Source organism: Hipposideros armiger, unplaced genomic scaffold (genome assembly GCF_001890085.2).
Source record: "Hipposideros armiger isolate ML-2016 unplaced genomic scaffold, ASM189008v1 scaffold_154, whole genome shotgun sequence".
NCBI lineage: Eukaryota > Metazoa > Chordata > Mammalia > Chiroptera > Hipposideridae > Hipposideros > Hipposideros armiger.
The window spans coordinates 1,263,273-1,280,253 of record NW_017731504.1 but is presented as its reverse complement, the minus strand read 5'-3'; the positions used below and the strand labels follow the sequence as shown (position 1 = coordinate 1,280,253).

At 39.9% G+C, this 16,981-nt stretch overlaps 1 long non-coding RNA gene across 2 annotated transcripts; it reads right to left on the bottom strand.

The window, feature by feature from the left end:
- Positions 1-2,889: 2,889 nt before the first annotated feature.
- On the bottom strand, positions 2,890-15,720 carry LOC109387329 (uncharacterized). 2 transcript variants are annotated; one of them, XR_002124964.1, is made up of 3 exons: positions 15,332-15,720; positions 8,965-9,058; positions 2,890-2,919 (listed from the first exon to the last, which is right to left on the bottom strand). It is a non-coding gene; the product is annotated as an uncharacterized LOC109387329 (long non-coding RNA). The 2 variants fall into 2 exon arrangements; XR_002124965.1 differs by lacking the exon at positions 2,890-2,919 and adding an exon at positions 6,973-7,267.
- Positions 15,721-16,981: the final 1,261 nt, after the last annotated feature.

The following is a 16,981-nucleotide window of genomic DNA, read 5'->3' as shown; positions in this document are numbered from 1 at the left end:
CAGCTCCTTGAAACCAGGAACCATATTTTAATTATTGTTTTATTCCCAATGAAACCATAAAAGCCTCTTGGTTGAATGAGTGAGTAAATGAGCAAATAAAGAAATGAATCCAAGATGTGACATACTGGTTGTGAAAGCATCTTTAAAATGAAAGGTGTTTTGGGCTGGCCGAGTGGCGCAATGGTTAAGAACTGGTTTGGGACACCAGAGGGCCCTGGTTCGGATCCCACATATGAGGGCCAGTGACACTGCCTTCCACAGCTAAGATGCTGAACAGCAGCTCAACCTGAAGCTAGGCTGCCATGAGTGGCCCGCGATGGTGTAGGCTGGAAAAAAAAAAAAAAAAGAAAAGAAAGGTGTTTTAAGGGCCGGCCAAGTGGCTCAGTTGGTTAAGAGCTCTTTCAAGCATGCGAGCTATGAGCAAACAGGGTCACCGGTTCGATTCCCAACCTGAGCTGAGCTGCGGCTGAGCTGCCAACAGGTGGCAGGACAGCTCAGCTAGAAAAAATAAAAAATAAAATAAAATGAAAGGTGTTTTTATTGTTGTTATATACGCTATCTAGTTTTTGAAAATAAATAATTAAGCTACCATAGTTTTAAAGACATGGATAATAATGACAATAATAATAACACTCATGTGGTGATAATATTGGACTAGAGTAAAAAAACAAGAGTAATTGATGAAGAAGAAATATCTAAGATATTGAATCCAGTAGGCATGGAAACGAGAAGACATCAGGAGACATGATTTGATGTGCCTAAGGAGATGAGGATTGGAGTAATTAAATCAGACTCAAGGTCAGCCAAAAATTCTAGCAAACTGGCAGCCAACTTCTGCTGTAAGAGTGGTGGTACTACTGCTGTTTGGGTGAGTCAGAGGACTTCTGGGAAAAACATTGCAGTTTTGAGCTTAGCAATTTAGCCTTCTTTTTTGAGGGGGTTGGAAGAGGGGGCACTAATGGGAGCAACCAGTAGAGCACGACTTTCTGCATCCTTGTCTTTATCTGTGCCCCGTCCCTCTAGGTTTCTTGCATGACCTCAAGGTGCAGTTCAAAGCCCCAAGCCAAGCCTAGGCTCTAACTCTCATTCTACTGGTTTTGCTACTTCCAAGGGACTTAACCTGGCTTAGAATATTTTCAGTGCCAGTAGACCAGTGCACAGGGTGTGACACTGGGAAAGTTCTTAACTTCCTTGTTACCTTAGGAAGCATTAACGCTTCCTTGTGGTCATCCTAACCACATCTGATTGCAACAAAAGCAAGAAGCAAATGTTTCTGTCCATGCCGAGAGAATAATGATTGTAGAAAGGAAGAGTGAATCAATAGCTCTATATGTAAGAAGATGAGCAGCCGAATGTGATCAGGGACTAGAATATCATTTTATTAAGAGGGAGTAGATGCCCTTGGTACTTGAGAACTCAAATTTGTTTCCTCAAGAAGTTTTCATTTTCCTCTACCATGTACATCTTTCACCTATTTGCTTGCATTGATTTTTTTTTTTTAAGAAAAATTGCAGCATACAACTAGGCTACAATGTGGTGGGTTTAATTAATACAATACTTGGGAAGTATTTTGAGGTTTTTTTGATAAAAGATATTAGCTGCTGTTCAGGGTCTTATAGCTCAATTTTCCTGGTGGTTTTAAAGTGAAATAAAAATTCAACTGGATCTGGAACACTACTGATGGGTGAGCTTTTATTCAATAAGTTAAAAAATAGAACATGAAAATCACTTAACCACATGAGTGTGTCTGTAACACTGTCAAGCTATAACATCTGCAGAAGAAAAAAAAGTAGATAACAAAGCTCAGAAAAGTGAGTATCAGCTTCCTACCAGCAGATAATTGTAATGCCAATGTGGGCTCCTGAGAAGTAAACCAATAAAATTACCAGGAGTCAATGCCTGGAGTTTTAGGCAATTAATGTGGGAAAGTTTAATATAACTACTATTTGAATCTGCATCTGAGATCAGCAAGGAACAGAACATTTAAGCAACGCCAAATGTGTGTGTGGCAGACATAAACATCTATGTGTTTATGTATGTAAATTAGTATAAACATTTAATAGGCTTCAAATTATTTTGAAAGGCTTTTCCTGCTCTCTGATGACACTGAAATATCACAATCTCCAAGCCCTAACACTTCTCCCAGAGCTGCTCAGGCACTTCCGCAGAACATTTTTACTCTTATTTAAAGAAGCAAAATTCTAACAAGTGTGGTTAGCTGGTTTCTAAATCCATAATATATTAGAGGCAAGAAATTTGCCTGCTATAGACAGATGCCCTGATACCACCAAAAAGTGACACAGACATCTTTTTCGGATATTTCATTCAGCAGTCAATTTAGTCACAATGTTTGCCTTTTACGTATCTCAACTGGTTGGTCAGGTGTCTGGTGAGCCACCTAGCCAATCAGTCAGCAATTCAGTAATACCTTGTCAACTGCATGTGTCCTGTGTGAGGCACTGTCCTGTCATTCCAATGAAATGCCTACCTTTTTGGATTTGTGCCCTGTTAGGAAATCCACTGGGCAGGACATGTCCCACCACGTCATAGTGTAGGTGGCACATGGTCTGAATGCTCAAGAGCATTGAGAGCAATTGCTGAGCAACCACTTTTCAAGGATGGAGTACGATGGCTTTCAGCCTTAATGTGCAGACTCTGGGTTCACATCCTCACTCCCCAGCCTAACCAGTTAGTCGTTCTCTCTGAGTCTCAGTTTCCTCATCTATAAAATGCGAATTAATAACAGAGCTTAACCCAAATTGTTGTTAAGAGGATCCTAGGAGGTAACATAAAGAGAGCACTTAGGGCCGGCCGAGTGGCTCAGTTGGTTAAGAGCTCGCTCAAGAGTGTGAGCTCTGAGCAACAGCAGTTGGAGTCCCAGCCCTAGTTGAGCTGCCAACAGGTGTCAGGATGGCTCAGCTAAAAAAAAAAAAAGAGAGAGAGAGCACTTAGCACATTTACAAATATTGATATAGGAGACAGAGCTAGAAGAGACTTGGGCAGGCTACTTATCCAGAGACCTCAGTTTTAAAATGAGGAAAGTGAGTTCCAGAGAGGTTAAATATAGTAACCAAATATTGCAGAACAGGAAAGTTGATGGAAAAAAACCCAAAACAATTTTATACCTAGTCAACACCAAGAACATCACATCTACTATAATTTTTGACACTCAAAAGTTCTGTGAGGTGTTGTTATCTCTGCTATATGGAAGAAGAAAACTCAGAAAAGTTCAGTAAGTGGCTAAAGGCCACACAGGCAGTACGTTCCAGAACTGGGATGTCAAACTGGGTTTGCTTGACACCAAAGCCTATTTCCATTCCTCTTTACTACTCTGTCTCAATGTAGAAGGCAGTACGCCCATTTTTTATGTAACCTAGTTTATATTGGGTATAAAATGCTTAAAACAAATCAGAACACTCTTAAGTTATTATTACTGGGGGAGATTAAATTATTATCACATGAGAGGTGCCCAATTGGACATTCACTTTTTAGTTGAAATCTCAATATTAAAATGTTTCTTCCTAGCAATGGCAGAGAAACATGGCTCTTTTCACAGCCTTAATGTGGCAGAGAATGCTAATAGAGGAAAGGAACAGAGAAAGGGCACCAGGGGCACTGTCTGAGCAGACAGAGCCACAGGGCCATGTAAACAAACCCAGAGAAAGGCATTTCTTGGCAATTAGAGGCAGGTATTTTGCAGAAAGTATTGGGAGAGCCAATCTCCATAGAAATCAACAGACAAAGACTGTATTTAAAGGGAAGCCTGAGAAATCACATTAGCAGAGATGGAGAAAACTGTCCAGGTAGTAACAAGTCCCCTCAAGGAGCTACCACCGTTTCTGCACATGCTGCCTGTGGCAAAAACAGTGTAGGGGGCCACAGTGAGGATCAGTAGAACCCGATATGCTCTCAGATGTGTAAGCAGCAGCTGTTCCCTTAGTCACAGAAGCAACTGGAAATTTTCACTGGTCCATGTCCACTAAGTATTATTTGCAGGCGCAATTGTAGTTTATTGCACAGGATTTGAAATCAGACTGCTGGGTGTAAATCCCAGCTTCACCACTTGCCAGCTGTAGGACAGGGGCAAGTTACCTAATTTCTCCGTGTACCTCAATTTCCTAATTTATAAAATGAGTCGAAAAATTATACCCACATCATAGGGTTATTGAGAGGATTAAATAAATAAGTTAGTGTATAGATGACACTTGATATAATTCCTGGCACATATAAGGTCTCAATAAATCATAGCTGTTATCACCGCATAGGTTTACTCAGAGGATAAGATAGGATTCAGGCCTGGAATATAGTCAATACTTGATAATTGTTCACTATTATTTTATATTTGTATATATTTATCATTCACAGGCTTAGTGGATAGATATTGTTGAATTAATGAAGTCTCAGATTAACCCATCCAGGATAGTTATAGACAGATATCTGGCCTGGACTGACCCTACCTGACCTTTGCCACCAAGATTCTAGGACACAGAGCAGGCAACTGGGTAAGTGCCACCCCCTCCATGACCCATCTAGGAGAAGGCTGTTCTAAAAAGAGATTTCTGTCTGGTGCACGCAATGAAATCCATGATAGGAGATGATGGCGCAATTTCTTTTTCTGATGAGGTTGGTAATTCAAAGACACCAACCACAAAGAAAGATTCAGCATTCTCTTCTGAGAAATCTTATGGATTAAATAAAGGCCATCACAGATCATCTCTTGTGAACCTCTTCCAAAATTTTCCCACAAGAGTAAGCACTGACCTACTGCTTTATTGGAGTGCAGGGGGAGTAACCCTTAATAATACCAACAAAAGACACTTTATTTTAAAGAATCATAACTGTTCCTACTGGGCAAAAGCTAAGAAAGTGAGATCGTGAAAAGTAGTAGGAAAATATACTGACCGTCTTTATACCAGTCAATTGAGATTTAGAATGAGGTTCATTCAAAGGCCACCTTCTGACTGGTGATTTACATGGTCTGAGTTAAATAATAAAGCAACCAAAAGGTGGGGGGAAGCATACAAAAAATATTGCTTCTGCTGCTGCGTGACTGGGGTTGGAGGGCCCAGCAATGCAATCCACAAAATAGGAGAATGTGGGGTGCGTGTAGAGAAAGAATAACAGGGTAATTCTTATCTGGTTAAAATGGCTTCACCTTAACCTGAGAGCTATTGAGGTTATCAAGACACAAAGGGTGGCTTGGCACCCTGAGGTCCATGACAAATAAAGCAATATACAACCATGTGAGAAATACAATGGCAGCAGAAAGTATGCTGTTTCAGACCAGCTCTTCAAATCCACTGAATCATTGGCCCAAAGATAAAGCATTTGTGATGTTAAATAACCTAGCTTTGAAACATCCAGTGTGAAGTGTATTTTATTTTTAAAAGAAGCAGCTTTGTATTCTTGAGCTGTGCTTATATGTCTATGCCGTTACTTAGCCATTTTGAATGACACGACCAGTTCATGCAATTGAACCAAATCAAGTAAGACATCTCCTCGGTGGAACAACTTGTTGGATTTGAGTTGCACGCTCCTCTCAGAACGTTCACACAGGTAGAGATAGCAGTGTGGCCAGCCGGCCAGTCAGGCGATCCGTCCTTCAGTCAGGCGATCTATGAATCGCTCTAGAAGATTCCACAGGGTAAAGTCTGGCTCTAGTGGAAGCCTAATTTAAAGCGGTTGCCAGAGGACCAGCCTGGAGCCACTCTGTCCAGAATACAAAGAACCTCGAGGCTGTGCATCCTTAGTTTGACCTGACTATCAGCCACTTTTATTCCTCCTGGCAGGAAAAGTAGAAGTGAAATTTGTGCATATCCTCCTTTTGACATAATGAAGCATTCCATAAACAGAAAATCTCGGGACCCAATTATAAAGGCCAAATTGCTATTTTACTCACTGAGATGAATAGCTATGGGCTCATCAATCTTGCCCTTTGTAATTTACCTTATCTCATGGGTTCCTCACAATAATTCTATGAGGAAAGTATTTGTTCTAGCCGGTGATCTGTTGGTTGTAGGTAACAAAAAGAAGGCCAATTTAGCCCGAGAAAACAGGGAGAAATGGGGGTCGGGGATTATTTTAAGGTGGAATCTAGGAAAAACTGAACAATCAGGCCTCAGGACAGACAAAAATGAAGGAGATCTGGGACCTGTCAGTCTCTGCTTCCACCTGCCCATCTTTTAGGTCAGGCGTCCACCTTTCTCTGAGCAGACTCCATTTGGAGACAGGATTGTGTGGTTGAAGTACAAACATACCCAGTCATCAGGGGCTAAGGTGAGGGATATATTGCCAGAGAAGAGGGTTTGAGCAAAGCATTACCCCAATTCTAGTACAGTATTACTAGCTCCATTCATTACATAAGGAAACTGAGGCATAGAAAAATTGAGAGGGTTTAGTCATGAGCCAGCAAGTGGCTCTGTGCCTTCTGAGAGCGTGAGTTATATTCAGGGAGATCTAAGTTGAAATCCTATAGTTCACTTGCTGTTGGTTCCTAGGCAGGTTATTCAATCACTTTGTGCTTCAATTTCCTCACCATCAAAATGAGCTGATGTCAAAGGTTTGTTTTTAGGATTAAATTAAATGAGAATCTTATTTGACCTATTTAATTGAGTGCCTGGGATGTAGCAGCATGCAAAAAATGATAATAGCCTTTCTGCCACCTATGAAATTAGGTCCTAAGCTGCATCACTGTTTACCACTAAATGCAATTGGTCTTTTTTGTTTTGTTTTGTTTTGTTTTAATCTTGAGCTAGAAGACTTATTCATTTGGAAGAATAAACAAGCAACAATCACTAGGAAATCGGTCTTTTGCTGTTCTTCCTCCATGTCTGTGTTCTGCCACTCCCCCAAACTGCAAACTCCTTGGGGACCATGTCTCATTTCTCTTGCATCCTACCCTGGGCTGGCTGAGTACATTGGCAGTCTTTTCAAATTGTTGTGGAATTAAACTGGCTGAGTCAGTTCACATGTCACTCTCTTCCCTGAAAATCCCCTAAGGACCATGCATCATCTTTGTGTTTCATTGTGTCTTTCTCAGGCTATCTGCTTCTCTGGGGTGCCAACCTGGTTTCTTCTCTTTTCCCTTCTCTCTCTCTTTCATGCAGCTCCACCTGGAGGTCAGTGGCTTGAGTTTGTCATGAAGACATATTTATCATAGCAGAAAAGTTCCCACATTTAAAGACATCTGTTCAACTTCAGAATGCTCCAGATGAAGAGGAGGAATGCTGCATTTCACTTCTTGGGTATGCTATCGTGGGCTTCTTTGCTGAGGACAGGAGAGAGCAAGGGCAGGAAATATTTACTCCAAAGGGGAAAATCAGGTCGTATTTAAAGTGGAGAACTACTTCCAAAACAAGTACTAGAATTATAGGGGCATACAAAGCAAGAAGTGAATAATCGCTTGTCTAACAATATCCTCATATTAGTCATCTCACAAGGCTCCTCCAGTTATATTCAAAGTCTGGATATCAACAAGGTACTCAAAAATCTCATAGACAAGGTGCTAAGTTTGAAGAGAGATATCCCATAAGGATGCACTAATTATAGGAACAAGAAAGGAAAGGGAGCTCATTTTGACAAATACTATCACGTGTCTGCATTGACCTAGGTACTTTACATACCGTATTTCATTTCCCCAGTAACATTACAAAATTGGTAATATAATTCCAATTTTACGGATAAGGAATACCAAAGTTAACAGCCTGAGGCTGTGTAATTAGTAAGAGATGTACTGGAGCCCAGCAAGAGTGCTGCAGCAAAGAAGATGCCAGGTGGGTCCTGCTTCCAAAAACTGCTCATTTCCCTTTTTTATGCTTCAAGCAACTCAGCTTGACCGCCACTAACTGAGAGAGACTATAGAAGACTGATCACCAAGGTGATTGGCTGAGTAGAGCAGAAAGAAGGAATGCAGTTGCTGTGTAGGGACCAAACCACTAGTTGGCCATCATTCAGAAAGAAAGATTTGCATGACACCTGTGGAGCTACTGAAAGACCAATTTGATAAGCACAAAATCATGAGCACACGGGCTTTTGGATCAGACTGAACCGGGCTCTACCCTTATTACTTGTCCCTGGGCGAGTTACTTAAGGCTAATCAGTCTCAGTTTCCTCACTTATTAAAAAGGAGGATAACAGTAGTACCTACCTTGGGGAACTACTGTAAAGATTAAATACAATAGCTTGCATAAAGTATTCCTTGTTCTGGAAAATGCCTGGTACAGAGCAAATACTCAAGAAATGTTAGCTATCATCAATAGTGGATAATTTGAAAGAAATTGGGATTTTTTTTGTCATAGAAATTGCTACACAATGATAAATAAGATGGTCTTCCTTAACGAAAAGGTGTGACTCATTTACAAATAGCACACATTTGCATGTAGGCAATAATGTGATAATAACCTTAAATACAGTTTGTTTCACTAAGAAGTCTAAATGTACTAGTATTTCACTGATCCTGAGCCCAAATCCCTTACTTGTTTGCACTGTTAAATTGCTTAGCAACCTCTCTTCTAGGTGTGAGTAGAGATATAACATTTCAATCAAGAATAGAACCAAGTGCCTGATCTTAAGTAAATATACTACTACCATATTAAAAATGAAGCATAAACATCACATTTATTTTAAAGTATCTCTTCATAATTTTGACTTCCTGCAAATTCAAATGGTATTCCTACCCATGCTGACCATGTAGCTTGGTGTGTTGGTGGAAGGGTAAAGGGCATTTTGGGGGAAGGAGGGGTCTCTGCTCCCCGGCCCAGAGTCCATCTCATCATTAATTCTGCACTTTCTCTTTCCTTCCTTTCAAACCTTGACTAGCTCAACAATGAGAGGAGAAAGGTAACAGTTACAAACTCCCCTGATACAGAAAAGCATAGAAACATTTACTTTTTATGTTTTCAAAAGATATGAACTCAGTCTTTGTGTCAGTTGCTCTGTTGATCAGTGTCAGTTATCAATACCCACCTGCCAAGGAGAATCAGTTTTTTGATAGCAGCCTTCCAATTCTTCACATTACCACCCTGTCTGTAATCTTATCATTGGTACTCCAATTTAAATCCTGTTTTCAAACAATGTAAGAAAAAAAGAAATAAGCAAGTAGATTTTATGACTGACTCAAAAGACCTCAGCTAGGTTTTTCAACATGAATGTCTGAGGACTGGTCACTCGGACTGCTAAAACAAGGACTCCAAAATTGTTCTCCATTTCAGATGGAGTCTTTTCCATGGTGGATTCTCTTTATTTCTATGTGGGACTGTAAAAATGGATTAGAAAACCAAGAAGTGCAAAATGCAGATTCATTCCCTTATGCTCTGAGGTAGCAGGAAAGGCTTATGGGGACTCAAACAGAAAAAGGGAGTAGAATCTCTTATAGTCTTCTGTGGCTAGGAGACAAAGTCCTCCTGGAAATATGGGTTTGCAATGAATGCATAGCAGTTGTTCCCCTTAAACCATTTGCCAGATTTTGAAACTGTGTGAAGTGGAAATGGAAGATGTAAGCTCAAAACCTCTGAAGAGCAGAACTTTTACGGCTGAGGAGACGGGACCTGCTAGATTTCCCAATCTAGAGCCCAAAAGTGACTTCTGCAAAGAATAGGGACAAACCAGAGGTGAGCTGAGACTTACTGAAAAGTGCAACCTAACCTCATACCCTGCTCAGCCTCTGTCTGCCTATTAGAGGAAAGGAGGAACGCTTGCTGGTAGAAGATTTCATCTGAACATTTTCTGGATTTTCTTATTTGTTTTGTTTAAATTTTGTTTGGTGTGTTTTCAATACCCACTCTCTACAATACAATTCAAAATTACTAACATGAAAATATGTGATTGATAACCAAGAGGAAAAAAAAATCAAGCAATAGAAGCAGACCCATCAGGCATTTCAATTATGGTAATTAGCAGAGAAGGATTTTAAAATAAAAATTATTGTAGTAAAGAAAATAGAAAAGAAATGGGTTAAGAGATTAAGAAATTAGCAGAGAACTGGAATTGCTAGAAAAAATCAGATGGGGATTCTAGAATTGAAATTGTAACATTTTAACTTAAAAACTCTTTGGATGAGCTTAACAGCATATGGAGCATGGTATATTCAAAGACAAGATCAGTTTTGTTTTGTTTTATTTTTGTTTAAGCCCAAACTAAAACACAAACGTAAGGAAAAAAGAGTGGAAAGAACAGAATAAAACATTAAAGACACGCAAGACATAGTAAAATAATCCCATCTATGTGTAATTGAAGTCCCAGAAGGAAAGGAGATCAATTGTTGTAGAGATAACAGCTGAGGATTTCCCCAAATGTATCAAAGATATTGACCATCAGTTCCAAGAACAGAGAACACTAAAAAGAATAAAAACAATGAAAACCATATCTAGGGACATCATATTCAGAGTGATGAAAATTAAAGATGCAGAAAATATTTGAAAAGAGTCTAAGAAAAAAGACACATTGCCTTCAAAGTAACAACAAAACTGATAGCTAACTTTTCAATAGAAACCATGGAAGCCAGAAGATAATGCTTTAACATCTTTAAAGAGCAGAGAGAAAAATAGTATACCAAAAGAAATTATACCCAAGTAAAAAATATACTTCAAAAGATAAGCCAAAATAAAAATAGTTTCCCACAAACGAATCCTGGCAGAGTTTATCTCCACTATAAGATTTACTAAAGGGAAATTTTCAGGCTGAAGGAAAATATTCCCAGATGAAAATATTAAACTTTAGGAAGGAATAAAAAGCACAATGAAGGATAAATATGTGTATAACTATTTTAAATATATTGACCTTTCAAAACAAAAATAAGAAAAATTTGTGAGAACATAAAATAGAGATAAAATTGTAAATAATATCACAAGGAACTGGACTGTCTAAAACAAGGCTAACCTGTTGTAAGTTTTTTGCATTATTTATGAAGTGGTAAAAATACTAACTTAAGATATGTATTGAGAAGTTAGGAAGGCGTATTGCTTCTCTAGGGTAAAAGCTAAAAGAAAATCAAGAATATAAAACAAAAAGCTAATAGAGGGGGAAATGGAATATAAATATTTACTTCAAAAGGAGGTAGAAAAGGAGGAATAAAGGAACAAAGAAGGGATGGGAAAAATAGAAAAAATAACAAATAAAATTAAACTATTTCAGTAACTATGTAAATAAATGAACTAAACACTCTCATCAAAAAAAGATAGAATGGGTTAAAAAAAACACACACACACAAGACTCCATTATGGGCTTTTTATACTAAATGTATTTTAAAGTTTAACATACTTACTTGGGAGGCAGTGAGGCATGAGCTTTGGAGACAAAATGCCCTGGGTTTGAATTCTAACTTCTAATTAGAAACTGTTTGAACTTAGGTTAGCTACATAGCTGCTCTGAATCCCAGTTCCCTTATCTATAATAAAAAGGCAATAATACCTATCTGATAGGGTTCATGTGAAAGAGAAACAAAATTAATGAGAAAAGCTACAGCAGTGACTAGAAGACCCTCAAATAATGACAGGTACTCTTGTTATTCTCACTGCCACCCTGTCTCAGTCTCCCCGAGGGAGGGCTCCGATATTGTGGCTAATGGCTGGGGTGCCAGGCTCACACCGTTTGGCTGTTAATCCCAGCTCTGTCAGTTATTAGCCATGTGGCCTTGAGTAAGTACTTAAACTCCCTGCACCTTGGTTTTCTCACCTTTAAAATGGGTACCTCTCAGAATTGTGAAGAAAAATGAGATCATCTGTTAAGGCACTTCGCTCGTTGCCTGAAACATAAGGAGTGCTCTCAACACAGCAGCCAGAGTGACTATTACAACATGTCAGATAATGTCAATCATTTGCTCAAAAACTTCCAATGTCTTCTCATTCCACTTAAAGTCAAAATCTTTACAATCACTTACAAGGTCCCTTAGGACCCATTATGTCTCTGAACTCATCAACTGCTTACTCCCTTGCTTACTCTATTTACTTTAGACACACTGGTCTGCTTGTGCTTCCTCAAACAAGTCAGTTATGCTGCTGTCTCAGGGTCGTTGTACTTCTACAGTCCTCCTCCTAGAGAGTTCTTCCCTCTGCAGTCACCTCCCTCGCCTCTCAGATCAGCATCACTTGCTCCTTTATCACTGTTGGGTCTTGCTCAAATGTATTATTACAGGACTACCTTATGTAAAATTGTACCTCACTACCCCATCCCACCTCACTTTCTTATCTTACTTCTTTGGTTTATTTTTCTCCTTAGCAGAAATCACCATCTAACATCCTTTTCTATTAGAATTCGTTATTAGCTTAATGTAGTTTATTGTATGCCTTTCTCTCCCCCCCCCCAATTACAATGGAAGCCACTGAGGTAGGCATTTGTCTCAGACCATTACTATAATTCCCAGCACTTAGACCACTTCCTGGCACATAGTGAGCACTCAAGAAATATACAGAGGGTACCAAAAAATGTATACACATTTTAAGAAAGGAAAACTATTAAAATTGTAATACTCAATATATACCGATAACAAAAGATGAACACAAGTCACGTTTGACTTCTGCAATGACAAGAGGTGCTCAAAGTGGTTACCATCAGTGTCCAGACACTTCTGATTATGGCGAACTACTGCTTGAGCAACGTTGATCAAAGTGTCCACTTGTATTCCTTTTTTTTGGCACTCCCAGTATATTGAATGAAAGAATTTAAAAGTTAGTCACTATTATTATTATTTACTTATTGAATCATTTCTTCCTCCCTTTCCTTCTTTAGTAGCCATTGGAGGTATTGTGTCATACCTGATGTCATGACATAGCTCAGCCTAGTCATCACTTCCTTCAGAAATTCTCCTCTATGTCAGTTCCTCCCGTTTTGCCCTCTCACAGCATTGATATCTGTTGCATGATTCTCTGATTTAAGTCTACCTTTTCTACTAGAACCATATTGGTAGGGACCTCATCAATTTTTGCTGGCCTCTGCATTCCCACCACTTAGTACAGTGCTTGGCCCATAACATAAATACTTGGTGCACTCAATAAATAATAAATGAATGATCAGAATGGGTTCTTAATTTATTTTGCCTGTTGTAAAACTAATTTTGCACATTACCTGACCCTTCTGGCTGTGCTGTGTTTAGTGTTTGTTTATGACTGATAAGCTTTGGCATTTTACGTGCCATATCCTCATCGACGCTGAACTGTATAACCTAAGCTAAACTGTGTTCTGGTAGGTATTCACAAGTATTTCTCATTGTTTTGAATTCAGAGTAAAAGACGAAAGAGCAATAGGTTGCCAGTTAGCAAAAATCCATTTAGTACTGCTCAGAGCTGTGAAGGTATCTAATTAACATTCATATTAAAATTTCACAATAAGGACGATCCCGGAGATCAGTGTAGTAAGAAAAAGGACAAAGTGAAGACAGGCATTCTCCATTGGGATGGGAAGATCATGGCAACCGTGGTACCGGCAAGAGGGAGGAATGATCATTTATTGGGGACCTGTCACATACACACTCCATTCAAGGTACTCTGCATTGATGATCCCATTTGATCCAAACCACAAACATGGTTGAGGAGGGAGGGTGTTGGTGAAGGTGGACATGTATGTGTGTATGCTTTTATGTGTGCATATTTGTGAGTGAGTGAAATTAGCAAGCTCTAGCCCCATCTCTGCTTCATATTAGCTCTACAAGCGTGAGCAGGTCAAATCATGCCCCTAAGCTTCAGCTCCTACATTTGTAAAGTGTAGATCATAAAGCCCATCTCACAGAGCTGGAATTAAGATGAAATAAAATCATGGATATACATGTTCTCTGAAAATACTGAAAACAAATGTGTGTGTGTGTGTGTGGTGTTATAAGGATCAAAGCAATAATTTATCCCTTTGGATATCATAATATTTTTGTATTTTTTCTGGTAAAGGCTAAATCTGGGGTAAAGTTATAACATATCAGCCTATTACCCATTCATTTACTGCATGCAACTTAATCCAGTAAATATATTAAACACCTGTAATATGCCAGACTCCATAAGACCATAGAGAATAAAATGAAGTAAACATCATCCTGCCCTAGGGAGTCCACACTTGAGAGGAAGAAGCATATGGGTATAAAACTAACTATAAAATTTAAGGCAGACTATGCATCATGCTAGACATTCTAGGAAATCACATCCAATAACTTATACAATAAAGATACACTGAACACCAACTATGGGCCAGGCACTGTTCTAGAGAACCGAAAGAAAGAGTAATGAACAAGAAAGATAGGGAGCTTGTGTTCATGAGGCTTACATTCTAATGTATGAAAAGGGAGACTAAGTTCATAATCCAATAGAGGAACAAACCAATTTCAGTCGACTGCTGTGTTGGAAAATAAAACAGGGTAGTGTGATAATGAGTTCTGGAGGGACAGGAGGTAGTCAGCTAAGGTCTCTGAAATCTGAGTTGAAGACGAATGATGAGAACAAGGCAGAATGATAAGATCTTCTGAGAGTTTCCTCACAGAGGGAAGAGGAATGGCTAAGAATTGGTGAGCTTGAGGCTCAGAAAGAAGATGCTATGTAGAAGCATACTATGGCAAAAAGTGAGAAGGTGAGATGCGATGACAAGCGGTGAGCAAGGTGACCAGGGTCCAGATCACACACCACATTTTAGTTATGGTGAAGAATTCAGGGATTAAAAGAGGTGTAATGGGAAGTCAAGGAAGCTTTTAGGAAGACAAGAGATATGATCCGATTTACATTGTAGAGGAGCAATCTGGTAGCTGTGTGGGGCAGGTATAGACTGCAGTTGGGAAAGCAAACCCAGGAAGACCAGATATGATGCTGTTTTTGTGACCCAGGGGAAGGGTAATGAATTGGTGACTTGTAACTAAGCTAGGAGCCATCTAGTGGGGAGAAAGGGACAGGTGAAGGGGATATTTTAGAGGTAAGCCAACAAGAATTTGAAGAGGAGAAAAAAGGTTGTTTCTAAATGAAGAATATTTCAGTTTCTTTGGTTCAAAATCCTCTTATATCAAACAATAAAAAATTAACTCTAAAAATATGTCTCATGTTCTTTAAGCTAATTAAAATTTTTTGGCTTTTTAAAGTTTTTCTATGGTAAATATAGGCTTATTAAAGAAAGTTGTATAATAGAGAAAAGCAAAAGTATAAATATGTGGAATGTAATATAAAATATGCTACATATATGTATGATTACAACACCTATTTTTTTCCCCAGAAATATTTGATCTGTGTTTCCCAGGACATTGTGCTGTACCCGATTTTTCTCTTTTTCTGTACCATCTTTCAAAACTGAAAACAATTTAACAACTTTAACACAAATGCCAGGTATGGCCTTTCTTCATATATGAAAGGCCAATGGGCCAGGGAATACCCACATGTCTCGGTGTGCCAGGGGCTGGATGGAGGCGGGTCCATTTCACCAAGGCCTTATGCAGTCAGATTGCTGTAAACCCATTTTCAGCCTTGCTCTGACCAGGGAGGAGAGGGGTTGTAGCTCTTTACAGCAACAATTGTCTGAGCAAGCACTAAGTAATACAAACCCTTGGGGAAGTTGGTTGGCAACCTTTGTCAACAGGCAGTTACGCCCTGCGTGGTCAGAAGCAGCCAGTGTGAGCTCTGCACCTACAGGAGGGCCTCTGATAATTGTTTGCCTTTTTGGTCTCTGTTCAAAGGCTAAAGATTCCCTTAAAGGTAAGGAATGGACGGGAGTGAGTCATTGGTGGGCACTCCAGAAGGAAAGAGTCCTGTAGAGAGCAGGGGGGCCACCGCCTGTAGGAGTGTGTGCCCCCNCGCGGGGTCGGAGGCTGGGTGAAGTCCCAGGCAAGCCACCGAGGCTGTAATGCGGCACGCATCAGCTCCTTGCAGCATCCTCTCCCCTGCCGCGCGCAGTAATGGATCCTGGCGTCCTAAAAGAGGAAGATAATGCCGGGTTTAGCTTATAAATAGACGGTTGTACACTCTCCCTGCAAAGCACTGATTGAGAGAGCCAAGCTGACTATTGATCTAATTTTAACTTACATTTTAGCACGCTCCCTCTCCGTCTCCCTGTCCTTGTTCGGTGGAGCGCAGGGCACAACTGTCCCAGGCGACCGCCAGAGGGCGGGCCATTAGTGTTCTTGCCACCCTACCCGCCTGACCTCTGTTTATGTAGACGTACAATACCGGCCTTTATTGGGCTTGAGAAATAGGAGTTTGATTTTCCTGCGCTGGGATGACCTCATCACTCATGAATGTCAGAGGAAAGCAGAGAACTGGATGACAGGCAGTCGGGAAAATAAAGCTTACATTTCACCTCTCCCACTCCACCACCTACACAGAGCACTCCGGATGCACTTCTCATTTAAAAACCACCTTGCTGAAGCTGGGAAGTGGGGGAGGCCTGTAGGAGTGGAATGTTAAATTCTTGGTACCCTGGCACAGAGTGTGCTATGGCTTCTATTTAGAAGGTTAAAAGTACCTACTTTCTGCCTACACGGGCTCTCTCTACTGAACTGTCAGCAAATGCCAGTGCATCAACGCTCTAGGAAACAGGAACTTGACTTTAAAGTATCAGTTATTCCTAAATTTGATTCATCTAACCAAGGTTAAAATAATGGTCAACATCAATTTTATCCTGCTGGCTTGTAAATTTCAGACCTGCTTACAGCAATGTCTTAAACTTTATGCATCCTTAAGCATGTGAAGAAAGGATGGCAACATTCAAATAAGGCCTGCCTAGGCCAAAACCAAAAGGCTCTTTGTAGGGAGAGCTCTTGAAAAAGTAAAAAATGTGCCAAGACATTATCATCTGCGGCATTGCTCCTGACAATAGATTCTAATGTGGAAATAAAGTGACCAGAAGAAAGGAACTTTCACTAACAGGCTCTCACTTGGCGAATCATTCAGCAAACATTTGCTCACAGTGGACTGGCCTCTGTGGTGGGCACTGGGATACTGTGGTGAAGAAAGCAGATGTGGGAGGGAGTTGTAAGAAAACAATGAAACACATGCTTGCAATTTGTGATGATCGTAAAAGGGACATGATT